The 13,496-nt window shown below is 42.5% G+C and overlaps 1 pseudogene across 1 annotated transcript in view; it reads right to left on the bottom strand.

The window, feature by feature from the left end:
* Nucleotides 1-13,496, bottom strand: part of LOC146797034 (myosin-4-like) — a 239,725-nt pseudogene that overhangs the window by 13,382 nt on the left and 212,847 nt on the right. The window contains exons 3-27 of the transcript XR_014970089.1: nucleotides 10,789-11,007; nucleotides 10,554-10,697; nucleotides 9,111-9,267; nucleotides 8,987-9,014; nucleotides 8,766-8,883; nucleotides 8,582-8,674; nucleotides 8,410-8,473; nucleotides 8,225-8,323; nucleotides 6,911-7,014; nucleotides 6,639-6,777; nucleotides 5,457-5,575; nucleotides 5,187-5,336; nucleotides 4,922-5,092; nucleotides 4,511-4,838; nucleotides 4,343-4,419; nucleotides 4,119-4,206; nucleotides 3,908-4,025; nucleotides 2,810-2,933; nucleotides 2,590-2,726; nucleotides 2,243-2,498; nucleotides 1,922-2,154; nucleotides 1,644-1,820; nucleotides 1,007-1,152; nucleotides 558-648; nucleotides 53-442 (exon numbers count right to left, since the gene is read on the bottom strand). The product of XR_014970089.1 is annotated as a myosin-4-like (transcript). The remainder of the gene's footprint in view (nucleotides 1-52; nucleotides 443-557; nucleotides 649-1,006; nucleotides 1,153-1,643; nucleotides 1,821-1,921; nucleotides 2,155-2,242; nucleotides 2,499-2,589; nucleotides 2,727-2,809; nucleotides 2,934-3,907; nucleotides 4,026-4,118; nucleotides 4,207-4,342; nucleotides 4,420-4,510; nucleotides 4,839-4,921; nucleotides 5,093-5,186; nucleotides 5,337-5,456; nucleotides 5,576-6,638; nucleotides 6,778-6,910; nucleotides 7,015-8,224; nucleotides 8,324-8,409; nucleotides 8,474-8,581; nucleotides 8,675-8,765; nucleotides 8,884-8,986; nucleotides 9,015-9,110; nucleotides 9,268-10,553; nucleotides 10,698-10,788; nucleotides 11,008-13,496) is intronic.

Below are 13,496 nucleotides of genomic sequence, written 5' to 3'. Positions count from 1 at the left end.
TCCATTACTGAATGAAAGGCACTGATCAGATGTTTGCACCATAACAACATACCTTGGACTTGGAAACATTCTCCATGCTGCTGGCGAGGTCATCGATTTCCATCTTGTGTTCACTCTTTTCTTTATCCAGCTTTTGTTTAACCCGCTGCAGATTGTCGATCTGTTCCCCAAGTTCTGCAACACTGTCTGCGTGCTTCTTGCACAGGGCAGCAGCAGTAGCTTCATGCTGAAGAGTGGACTCTTCCAGGTCTCGCCTCAGTTTCTGGAACTCTGCTTCACGCTTCTTGTTAATTTCAATCTGGGCTGAAGTGGCTCCACCAGCTTCTTCCAGTCTTTCACTGATTTCTTCAAGTTGCCTGGAGAGATCAGACCTCTGTTTCTCAACCTTTGCTCGTGCTGCACGCTCAGCTTCAATCTCCTCTTCCAGCTCTTCAATACGTGCCTGAAAGATTGAAATATCACATTCTGTGAACGTCAATGTGAATACCATTCTAATGATAATAGAATGTCTTACTCCAGCTCTACTCTACTGTCAATTTACATTGTAAATCCAGTACCTGAAGTTCTTTCATTTTTTTCTGCAGCTGGGCACCCAGAGCTTGCTCATCCTCAATCTTGCTCTGAACTTGACTTAAATCAAAGTCTTTCCTGTTTCAACAGATAATATTTGTTAGTACAAATATATTGTAATGCCCTTAAAACAATGACTGACTTATTGGATGTTGGTTTACAACATATTAACTTGTTAGGAGAACAAAAATATAATGGAATATTTAAAAGCTGGACATTTATATAATTAAACGAATAGAAATCTAGCATCCAGCTGTTAGAAAAGGTGGTTGTTTTTTCAATATTCAATGGTCCTAGAAAAAGTTTGAAGGAAACATTGCCACAGAATTGTATCATGTAGGTCTTGGAAGTTATAACCACAAGACCTTGTATTTGAAGATAAATAACTACGTTCAATATCTATTGTCTCCCATATTCAGTAACACGCAGCACTAACTTTTTCAGTTTTTCTTCGCTTTGCTGTTTATCATTCTCAAGATCCATCACAGTTTCCTGGGACAGCTTCAGGTCACTTTCAAGCTTCCTCTTGGCCCTCTCTAGGTCCATGCAAAGTTTCTTCTCCTGTTCCAAGGAGCCTTCAAGCTGAGTATGATAGCACATATTTGATATCATTGGACAGCAATCAGGGTTATTTTACTGCTTCGTCTAAGTCACTTGCAAAATTATATCTCTCAGGAAAAGATGGTCACTTCATCTTCGTCTTTAAGGTCTAGTTTGTTTGAACTGGCTTGTCATCCCACCTTAGTGGCTAGCCACATAAAATAAATTGTTCAAAAAAGGATTTGCTTTGCTTTTTAACAATTGATTTCAGTCTGGTGTACTATAAGATACAGGTGACTAACACCATGATTCATAGGGAGAGTTGTAATCAAACATAGAGTTAGAGGCAGTGTGAATTGAACTCATGTTTTACTTAATACCCCCATTAGTTTTCTACAGTGCAGGGTGCAGGACCATTCTGTTGTCTCATTGCGTCTCACAATTCCCACTGCTAATACAATGAAACTGCTAAAGAACCTTCCAATGCAAGGTTACATTGGCTAGTCTCTTGTTTTATATGTATTGACACTTACATCATCAACCTGCTGTTCCAGTTTGGTTTTGGATTTAGTTAGCGAGCTGACTTTGTCTTCCTCAGCCTGCAGGTCATCCAGGGTCTGCTGATGGGCCTCCTGGAGAGATTTCTTCTCCTTGGAAACCTTTGAGATGTTTTCATCAAGAGCTGCCATTTCCTCTGTGAGGTTTTTAACCTGGAAACATACATATAGATCGTATTGTCTACATGAACCTTATACCAACTTTGTAGGTTTAGTTTTAAAGCATTTGTATTAGCAAATGAGCACAAATTTACCTTATTCTCTGTGGCATGCTTTTCCTTCTCTACTTTGGCTCAAGATCATCGATGTCTTTCTTCAGCTCAGAGCATTCATCCTCCAGTTTCCTCTTCTTTGCCGTCAACTCCGCATTACTTTCCTCCTCATCTTCAAGTCTTTCTGTCAGCTCTTTCACTTTAGCTTCCAGTTGGATTTTATTTTTAATGAGACCTTCACATCTTTCTTCTGCATCTGCCATGTTTTCACTTTCCTAATGGAATATTAAATATAAATATCTTTAATTATGCTTTTGCACAAATTTGTCTGTTTGTCCTTGATATGTATGCGATTTCACCTACCGCTTGAACCTGTAATGCAAGATCATTTTTCTCCTGCAGAAGGACAACCATTTTCTCCTCCAGTTCCTTCTTTCTTGCTTCAGATTTGTCCAGAGCTTCTTTTGTCTTTTCAAACTCTTCTTTCATGTTTGCCATTTCCTTTTCTGTCTCCGCGCTCTGCAGAAGTGGCTTTATCTTAAAGTAAAGCTTCATCCACGGCCAGGTTTTGACATTCATGAATGATCTGATATTGTACTGGATGGTCATTATAGATTCTCTGTTCAGGGTTGAAATAAAGAAGAAGTTAAAGAAGGCACCCTATGGGCCACTAAAATAAGTTTTACTGATCAACAAATTCTTGTAACGACCTTCTTTCCATCATCTTCTTGAATTCAACTCTCATGAGGAACCCTCTGCAAGCCGCCTGAGTATGAGTGATGAGCTCAGCCAGCTTTTCGTCTCTCATCTCCTCTAGAACACCCAGGAGGCCAGCTTTGATGAACACCTTTGATAAAGAAGTAAATGATGAAACTTTTTCTGGCAAAATTACCAGACAGCATTTCCTAGATTGATTTAATCAGTTCTTACCTTTGTGTGTCCAAATTTGTACTGGGTGTGGTCAACATCTATGGAAGCCAGCAGTTTCTCGCTAGCCTTCTTGCTGTCAATAAAGGCACCCTCTGGAATCGCACTTGCATTTAGTACTTTGTACCTTAAATAAATAAAGATCAAGCTTAGTTATTTGAGAATGGCACCATGTTCTTTAAATTTATTTTAAAACAGTAATATGCTAAATAGAACAAACTACAGTATAGTAGCGAGAATCTGTACTTTAAAGAGGCCATTATGCTTTCTGTTACACCTTTAGTACATGTCTTAATCTTTGTCATGTCCTCGAACCAGCTACCTCTGCAACTGTCCTCCTGTCCAGCTTGCTCACAGTACAATATCCTCTGCTGCCTTCGGTTTTTTGCCTCCTCTGCTTGTTTTTCTGCCTCTTGTCTGCTCGCTCCTGCTCTCTTTTTTACCTCTTTCTGACCTTTATCTGACCTTTATTTCACCCCTTTCTGCTCGTTTCTAACCTTTATTTGGCCTCTTTCTGCTAGTTTCTTACCTTTATTCTGCCTCTTGCTGCTCGTCTCTAACCTTTATTTTATCTCTTTCTACTCGTTTCTGACCTTTATTCTGCCTCTTACTTCCCACTTTCCCCTTCTTACTGCTGTTTCCCTCCTCCCACCACTCAGCGCCCCGCCCTCCACCCAGGACCTAATTAATGGAGGCCGCAGCCTGACCCCATTTAGCAGGTCCTCGTGCTAGCTCCCCCTGTGACGGTCCTACTGTCCAGCTTGCTCACAGTCTGCTATCCTCTGCTGCCTTTGGTTATTGTGCCTCCTCTGCTTGTTTCTTGCATGTTTGTCTGCCTCTTCTCTGCTCACTCCTGCCCTCTATTTTGCCTCTTTCTGCTCGTTCTGCCGGCTATTTTGCCTCTTTCTGCTCTTTTCTGACCTTTATTTTGCTTGTTTCTGCTAGGTTCTTACCTTTATTCTGACGTTTCATCCACAGCTCCCAGATATCCCTAGAGATGACAGTGCTGCGCTATACAAATGCTGATTGATTCATCGATTAATTTGCATGATAGCGATACCTGTAAGCAATTACAATTACAAGTCTTACAACTCTTTTTACCTTTGCTTAAAATCACCATAAAGGATCCTGCTTGGGAATCCCTTTCTGCAAATTCTGATGCCTTCCAAGACACCATTACATCTCAGCTGGTGGATCAGCAGATAATTGTCCATAACACCTAGAAGCAGAGAAAAGAGTCACGTCAGTTTACCTAAATCTCAAAAGCAAGAGCATAATTCCCTAATGGCAAATATTTGCAGAGACACCCTACCTGGAGTCTTCGTCTCATTTGGAATCAGGTAACGTACAAAGTGGGGGTGAGTGCTTCTTAAGTTAGTCATCAGTTTGCCTAAGTTTTCCTGCAGTAGAGATAATACAAGTGTATTTAAAATCACCAAGCTGTTGCACCAAGCAACTCTGAAGAGTCATGGTCCACCATATTACACCAGAAGAGTATTTGTACATCAGAAATGTATATTTATCTATAGCACTCACTCTGAACAAAGCCGACACCATCTGGAAAGACCCACCCTTCTTCTTCTTCCCACCCTTTCCACCAGCAGCAGCAGCTTCTAAAATTTGAAAATAGCAAAAAAATCCAATCATCAGGAATATACACAAGACTGTGTACTTTGCATATTTTTCATTATGTGCAGTTTACACGTGTTCCATCAAAATAATTAACAACTTCTGCAGCAGTAGCAGTGTAAAGCATGGACAATACTTTAAGGGAGGACTTCTGATACAGCTGGACAACAGAGTCATTCAGGGGATCCTTGTTCTTCTCCAGCCAGCCGGTGATGTTGTAGTCCACAGTACCAGCGTAATGCACCAGGGAGAAGTGAGCTTCAGCCTTTCCTTTGCCTGGCTTGGGTTTCTCAAAGTTCTTGCACTTGCCCAGATGCTGGTCGTACAGCTTGTTCTTGAAGGAGGTGTCTGTAGACTTGGGGAACATGCACTCCTCTTCAAGGATGGAGAAGATTCCCATGGGCTATAACAAAAGTATAACTGTGTGAACCTTCAGTATGTTTGTAAGTGATATTAACAAAACCGTAAGTCCATGAAGTCACCCACCTTCTCAATGAGCTCAATGCAGGCAGCCAGATCCATGCCGAAGTCAATGAACTCCCAGTCAATGCCTTCCTTCTTGTATTCCTCTTGTTCCAAGACGAACATGTGGTGGTTGAAGAACTGCTGCAGTTTTTCATTGGTGAAGTTGATACACAGCTGTTCTAGAGTGTTACACTAAACCACAACACAGTTGTGTAATTATATATGTTTTGTAATCATAGTGTCAGTATCCATCTGTAAATCACCCACTATAAAATCTGAAACTTACATCAAAAATCTCAAAGCCTGCAATATCCAGGACTCCAATGAAGTACTGCCTTGCTTGCTTGGTGTCCAGCTGCTGGTTGATACGGATCACCATCCACAAGAAGAGCTTCTCATAGACAGACTTAGAGAGCGTACCAATGGAGTTATAGACCTGGCAGAAGAGGGATTCCATCGGTCAGTTTCAAGCAGTCTAATCAACAATACGTTTGTTTTGTATTTAAAATAATATACTTTCATTGGTGAACATAAACAGCGAACAGTGCAGACTTACCTGGTTGACAGTCTGTCCCTTGGTGACAAACTCATTGCCGACCTTGACTCTTGGGTAGCACAGTGCTTTAAGCAGGTCCGCTGAGTTCAGACCCATCAGGTATGCAATCTTGTCAGCAACTGTTGGTAAAAATTAAGTGGTTATCTACTTTCATGTCTTTGACTTCTAGGTGTTCTTCAAGTATCACAAAAAATAAAGCCAATTAGGTGGTTATCTACTTGCACAACTACTTAACTTTCAGTCCTATCGTATATCCAGAGTAAAGTTATGCTAGCATGAGTTTCTGACGTCCAAATGAAGTGTAAACAGGCACTAAAGTTATTCCTAACATTTTTTAGCATATTTCCCATTTCACTTTCTAAATACACCATGGTTACTGTAAGCCACTATAATAAGGGAAAAACGTATTATATAGTGATGGAAGCACCTCGCCCTTCATCAGAGTTACCTTGTAAGATGGTGTGATATTATCAATGAGGCTCATTAGGGCAAAAAAGACACTTTGGGGCTCATTTAAACCTTGGCGGTAAGGATAATCCATCAAAACCACAATGGAGTATCCTTACCGCTAAGATGATCGTCCTCCCAACTTATTTAGATGCGGGGTAACCAAAGCCTACTCTGTCTCTGCTAGGGATAAACCCCACTGACAGTCCAACGTAGAAAGGGCCACCTGACCCTGACCTCTATATCTGCCCACCTAATATAGATGGGTGGACATTGAGGTCAGTTTTCACAGCACATCGCTGCCAGGAAAACCCTTGCGGTATGTGGCAGTAAAAACTGTCTGATGCCCCAATCACCATGGGCAATAGCTCCCATGGCATTATTTCTTCATGAATATTTAAAAAAAGTTTGACAGATGGCTCTGTGCACCAAACTTCAAAAAGAATTGCCATAATTTAGTGACTTTGGGGATCACCCTGACAAGCTTGTGCCATTATTCCATAAGGTGGGCAACCACCCATCTGAATAACTAACCCCTTACTTAAACTAACCATCTTGAAAATATAGAAAGTAACTTTCCAAGGTGGCTATAAATTATTTTCTATGCTATGCAGATGGCCTCCATGTTTTGTCTATTTCTCTAGGACTCATTTTAGATTTAAGCTCATTAGTCGATCCCTGAGTAATTTGTCGTCTTTTATGTTTCTCGATGATGAAGTGCACAGCATGCCCTACCTTCTGTGCCATCGGGCTCAGCCTGCTCCTCACGCTGTTTCTGCTTGAACTTCATGTTTCCGTGGTGCATGACTGCTCCTGTCAGCTTGTAGATGGCGATCTTCTCATCTTGGTTGAATCCCAGGATATCAATGGCACTCTGTCATGAAATAAGGAGGAGCATTTTATGACTGTGATCTTCTACTCAATGGAATGTATTGTTATTGTTACACCTCGTGTTTGTAGTGACTGAGGGTGAAGAGACATGGTGGTTAATAGTTATTGTCACTCACGTCAATAGCCTGCAGCTCCTCTTCGTCATCGATGCTCTTCACCGCAATCTCACCTTGGCTGATGGTTGGGAAGTCATATGGGTTGGTGGTAATGAGAAGCATTTCTGTTGAGAAACAATTCAGGCAGTGAAATGGTACAGTATCACACTGCTTAGCACACATGCAGAACTAATCTATCTTGTTCTGTCTCTTTTGCAAGCTTGGGCCACTGGCAAGAGAGCGTTGGAAGACCTGCCCTCCTTGGTCAGATAATCCAACAGTCTTTTTATCTGATCATGACCACCCTGAAAGATACAACGGTTGTGAACAGAAAAAAATATACAAAGATTTGCACCCATCCTTCCTTTGCCCCACCCTGGAAAAAAATAGAAGTGCATCAGAGCCATTGCTATGTTGGTTCTCAGAAAAAACACCGCTTTCGGAGGTTGTTTTGTAAAGTTCTGTAGACCAGAATTCTCCCCCCCCCCCACCCCAATAACATGGAGACCAGGCCGGCATCGCATTTTCACCCAAAATGTGACCCCCCACATCGACAGGAGTACGCCTGCCGAAAACTCCCTACACTGTGGGTGAAAAAGTCAACACTTTATGTTGTTAAAAAAATGGAAAACAAGCTGTCTTTTTTAAATCTAATATTTCACAAATACAAATTCATAGCAAAAAACACCACCTTCATTTTCTAATTTTTGTTATTAAAGGTTAAATATACAGCTGTGTTTACTGCACATTGATTATTTATTAACATTATGCACCTGGAGACCTATACACCAGGTGCACAGTTCACCATGTGCTTTATTTTAGTAATAGCATTCTACCACCATGGGCGGTGACAATAAGTAACCCACGAGGGACCACCTCATTGGTGATGGGCTGCCTTGCTACATGTCCACTTATGCAATCCTGTGCTAGGTCAGGCAGAAGTCCCCCATTTCTAAGAAGAACACACTTGCATAAGAGGGCTTGTTCGTATCTGAAGGTGCCACTGGAGGATTTCACTTATGCTTTTGGGGTTTCCGAAGGCACCGGTAACGCGCTTTCCGTAACACGTGTTTCTGGGAGCAACACTGCAAGGGTGACCCTTTGTCTGCCAGTCCAGCCTTGGCACAGACTGTGTGAATGAGAATGGAGGCCCATGCTGTCCTTCATTTGTCCTGCATGCATCAGAATCATCAAAGTATTGTCTATATTCCTCTATTTTACTGGCCAAGGGGCTCTGACGCACACTGTGTGCTGCTATGACATCTTATTCTTCTTTTAAGACACTGCTGATGCAGAAGGCAGAGACCTGGTCTATGATCCATTTCTGAAACCTACCCACAAGCTCTGGCTTCTTGTTGGTCATGATCTGGCAGAAGATGTGGTAGCTCCTCTCAGCTGAGATCTGGAATGTGACTCTGGACTTTTCCAGCAGGTCTGTGAAATTAAGCATACATCACATATAAGCGTAATTTAATTTGAGACTTAGTAAGGTAAATCTGTAGCGTTTTATACAATCTTACATGTTTCAATATCAGCAGAAGCCAGTTTTCCTGTAGCTCCAAAGTGGATTCTGATAAATTTACCCGAGAGAGGAAACGGAGATTACATTGAAGTCAGGGTTAAACGGAAGGACCGAAAGTGTGCCTTCAAAAGAGACAATGACAAATACGTAAATGAACTTGGAAAACTTACAAAGCGAGATGAGTTGTCATTCCTCACAGTCTTGGCATTACCAAAGGCTTCCAGCAGCGGGTTGGCCTGGATGATTTGATCTTCCAGAGTTCCCTGTTAGGAGCAAGGTCTCAATGTGAAGACACTCCTCTGACAGATGTCATGTTATGCACAGCCCAAGAGAAGATACATTGAGTTTACAAACCTGCATCTTGTTGGCCATGGCGGGGGCGTCCTTCTTCTTCTCCCCAGACACTGCAATTGTTGCAAAGTACTGGATGACGCGCTTGGTGTTCACGGTCTTTCCTGCACCAGATTCTCCACTAGCGAGAAAATCAGAATGATTATTGGAAGCGTACATCGATCACGAGGAACGTGTTATTTACTTCATGCAGAATGATATTCTAGTGATGAGGTTTTACTTACGTAATCAGGACAGACTGGTTTTCACGATCTGTTGGTCGAATAGTTGAAGAAATAGATAAGTAAACGTCATTGTACAGCAAAAGAAGATAGATTCATGAACAAGAATAAAAGAATCAAACTTTACCTGTCAACATGAACTGATAGGCGTTATCAGAGATGGAGAAGATGTGAGGTGGAGCTTCCTGGCGCTTCTTGCCTCTGTAGGCTGCGACCACCTCAGCGTTGTACACCGGCAACCACTTGTAGGCGTTCACTGTGGCACAGAAGAGACCGGAGTAGGTCTGAGAGGAAAGTGGTATTGATTAGAAATTTGCAATTATCATAACCTTTTGATTAATCAATCATGGCAAGAAGAGTTTCATCACTACACACGTACACATGTCCATACCTACATGGTTGGCGCTTGCCTAGCATGTTTTGTGTCTCTATTTTTGTTTTGTGGCCACCATGTTTGCCAAAGCTTTGCTTTGCTAGTGATCTCTGGAGTGGTTGTATTCATCTTCCGGTGCCATTGGGGCCAGTCAAGTTCAAAGTGGCACAGACAGGTCTTACCCTGGTGGGTTTCAGTTTCCTTTCAAGTTGTTCCTAATGTTCTGCTCTATATCCTTCCACATTGTCATCTTTCCTTCATCTTGTGCTGTCGGTTGACGTGCTTGCTCAGTTGGTCCCATACACTTCCTCCAGCCAAGCATCTTTCCCTGCCTAATGGATGTCCACATTTTTTGGCTCCATGTGCATAGGGTTTCAGTGGAAGTCCATAGCAACTGCTGCGGTAAAGAAGATGCTGTGAGCGGCCGCTCCAGTACCACACCGTTTCTTCTGCATGGCTTGTTCTCTTTCTCCGTTTGTTTTTATTGTTAAGGTGTCTGATGATATACATGTTTCAGTGAGCCCCAGGGCTATTACGGATCAAGCAGCACAGCTAGTACTAAGGGATGCTCTTCTGACAGTACCCATATGTTTATTTGGGTAACGAGTTACAATTTCATAAGGAGATAGGTGATTGATATAGACAGGGCATTTATGTTTTATTACAGCTGAATAAAACTGGCCATTTCTGAAAGCAGTGGGACATAGAAAGTGACTCTAGGTTCTGCAGAAGAAACACGCCCACAACGGTCACACATCTGTGGCAGTGGTGGCAGAATGAAAACCAGAGGCTGGTGCTTCTGCCACCAGGTGCTCACTGCAAGGAGCGACGACTGGCATAGAGCGGGGATCCAGAAAAGTAAGGGCAGATATTGAGAAAGGCCATTGCTCCTGGAAATCAATGAAGAGCCTTTTTATTATCACCATCTTTGACCTGCCCAGGGTCCCTCTTGTCACTTACAGCACTAAAATGTAACTAACCTCAGTTGTCCAACACATGATTCATATTCCAAATCAGTTTAAGAAAAATATGATTATTACACGAGCAGATACTCTCATTGGACGGACACATCCGTAATCACTCTTTCTGCTCTTCAATGTACACAAAATTGGCTTTTCAAGTTGGGCGGATGGTGAAGAATGAAAAGTAACTGTTTCCTGAAATAAATGTATCCTGCTCACATAGTCCACTACTTACGTAGATCATCCAGGCTGCGTATCGCTTGGCGAGGTTATACAGCACGGAGGCTTCATAAAGGTGGGTCATGATGACCATGTCTTCAATTTTGTCGAACTTGGGAGGATTCTGAGGGAAGACTTGGTCCTCTTTAACTGTTACAGTCTGGGAAGAAACAATGACACTCAAGGTTAGTTCTGGGTGCATCATAATGTTACACTCAATTCCAATATCTTTCATAATAGTTGACGTTTACCCTTCCATCGTTAGTCTTGACGGTGACTTTGCCACCCTCTCGTGCAGTGATCATTCCCTTGACATAAAGTTCTTTATCGTCGTCCACATAACAGCTGTTTTTGGCATCAAACGGCCTGTTCTGGGCTTCCAGGCGCTCCTTTTTAGACTTGCGCAAGTATTGAGCAGCCTCCCCAAAGACTGCCATTTCCGCGTCCGACGACATGGCTACCGACTGTTACTAGTGGGATAAGAAAGAAGATTTGTATCATTGGAAACAATCCAATGCTGCTTAGTTTCACACACATATCCCAGAGGCACTGACATTGCTAAATGAGATGCTTTTGTATTTCCACACATGGCAGGTTGGCAACAAGTGACTCCGCATTTCAGAAAATAATAAGCAGTCATGGTATCACTAACCACATGCCACAGTGGAGCAATGTATTTGAAAGGGGTTAGGGTGGGCATTTTTAGGGTTTAAGGTGAGTATGGGTTTTTGGGTGGCAAGGGTAATTTTAGGGTTTAGGGTGGGTTTGGGCTTTTGGTTGGCAAGGGAATTTTGGGGTTTAGGGTGTGTATGGCTTTTTTTGGGTGGCAAGAGTAATTTTAGAGTTTAGGGTGGGTATGGTTTTTTGGATGGCAAGGGTTATTTTAGGGGTTAAGGTAAGTATGGGCTTTTGGGTGGCAAGGGCAATTTTAGGGTTTAGGCTGGGTATGAGATTTTGGGTGGCAAGAGAATTTTTAGGGTTTAGGGTGGGTAAGGGTTTTTGTGTGGGAAGGATCATTTTAGGGTTTAGGGTTTTTGTGTGGCAAGGGTAATTTTAGGGGGAGTAAGCGTTAATGGGTTGTGGGTTTTTAAGGACATATATATATATATATTCACTGTACAAAACAAAAGTTACAGGAATGCTATGGTTAGGTTTAGATTTTACACGCACAAAACTATAAAAATTCACCAGGTATAGTTCTCTCAAGTAACTATAACTCGTGCTCCAAGGTAACTATATCTCGTGCCCCGCCATGCACTGTTTTCCCATCAACATTTTCACTGCAAATGTTGCACTGATATTAGCAGAGATGTCATGAGTGTTGTAATATGTGAAGTAATTAGCAGTCCATGGTGGGGGCATCAGTTATAGTTACCTTAGGGCACGAGCAGCGGCGTAGCTAGCCCTTATGCCACCCCTGGCGGCCCCCTGCATGTGCCGCCCACGGTAGCCGAATGTAAGAGCAGGGTGCTGCTGACGATTCCTGCGGCTGCCGCCCCACAAGAACCCCAGGGAGAAAGGTGGGAGGCCGCTTCCCCCATGCTACACCACTGGGCACGAGTTACTTGAGATTACTATAACTGCTGAATTGCAATGGTTGTGTGTGTGCAAAATCTGAACATAATTATAACTTCCCTGTAACGTTTGTTTTTTTCAGTCAATTTCAAATTTTTTAAAAATTTTATTTTCCAACTATGACGTCCCTGTAACCTTTGGTTTTATCAGTGAAATTCCATGTTTTTTAATGCTATTTCCTAACTATAATGTCCCTGCAACCTGGGTGTGTGAAGGGGTGTGTGAGTGGGTGTGTGAGATGTTGTGTGGGTGTGTAAGTGGGTGTGTGGGTGTGTGAGTGTGTTTGTGACTGGCTGTGTGGGTTTGTTAGTGAGTGTGGGAGTGGCCCTGTGGGTGTGTGAGTAGGTGTGTGAGTTGCTGTGTGGGTGTGTGAATGGGTGTGTGAAAGCTCTCTGAATCTGAGATTGGGTGTGTCAGTGGTTTTGAGGGTCTTTGCGTGAGTGTGGGAGCGGTTATGAGGGTGTGTAAGTAGGTGTGTAAGTGAGTGTGTGAGTAGGTGTGTGACTCTGTGAGGGAGTGTATGTTTTTTTTTAAATTCGGGTCTGGATCGCTGATCCACCCTAATCTCGGATGATCCGGAGAGATCCACGAATCCTCACGTGGTTAAAAGAAAAAGGGTTTGGGGCAATGTCTTGCACATGAGAGGTCCCTCACAGACCCCTCCATTAGTCCCATGGGGTCAGAGTACCTCTACCCTGACCCCTTCTATCACTTTTTAACTTTATATTACCCTCTGGGAACCGAATTTCGATGGACAAAATGGCAGCAGCAACTTTCCTCTCAGGTTGCAGCCAGCAATTCATGGCATTGCTGTTGGCACGTGGATTCACAAATCTAAGGAGGATCAGAAAAGGATCCACGTTCCTAGATATACACAATTCGATTTCAGTTAATATCTTGAAAACTAGTCAATGGAATTACACCAAATAACAAAAAGGGTTCTCTGTGGACCAAGAGCTACCTTTCTGACAAATTTAGTGTAATTCTGTCCAACAGCTTTCGCTGTAATTGTGTCTTAAATCTCTATGGATATTGACATGGGAAAAATACTTTTTTTGACCCCCCCCTTTTCTTGGCCCCTGCTTGACTGTTCGCCCTAAACTATCGATGCACAAGAATCACTGGGGCACTTTTTGGGAATATTTTGTGAAGAATTGTCAAACGGCGTCAAAGATAAAGGCAAGTCAAAAAAATGTTATTCCTAAGGAAACATGGTCCTACCTATAACTACCTAGTGGTGACCACCAGTAGGTAACATATATATATATACTACACCCACTTTCTACCTACTGCCTAAAGTACATAAGAACCCCGTTAATCCACCAGGACGTCCAATTGTCTCTTCCAAAAACAGTCTGTTTGAGAACACGTCTATATATATTGA

Source organism: Triturus cristatus, chromosome 10 (assembly GCF_964204655.1).
Source record: "Triturus cristatus chromosome 10, aTriCri1.1, whole genome shotgun sequence".
Taxonomy (NCBI): Eukaryota; Metazoa; Chordata; class Amphibia; order Caudata; family Salamandridae; genus Triturus; species Triturus cristatus.
The sequence above is the reverse complement of the archived record's forward strand: the minus strand, read 5'-3'. Positions and strand labels throughout refer to the sequence as shown.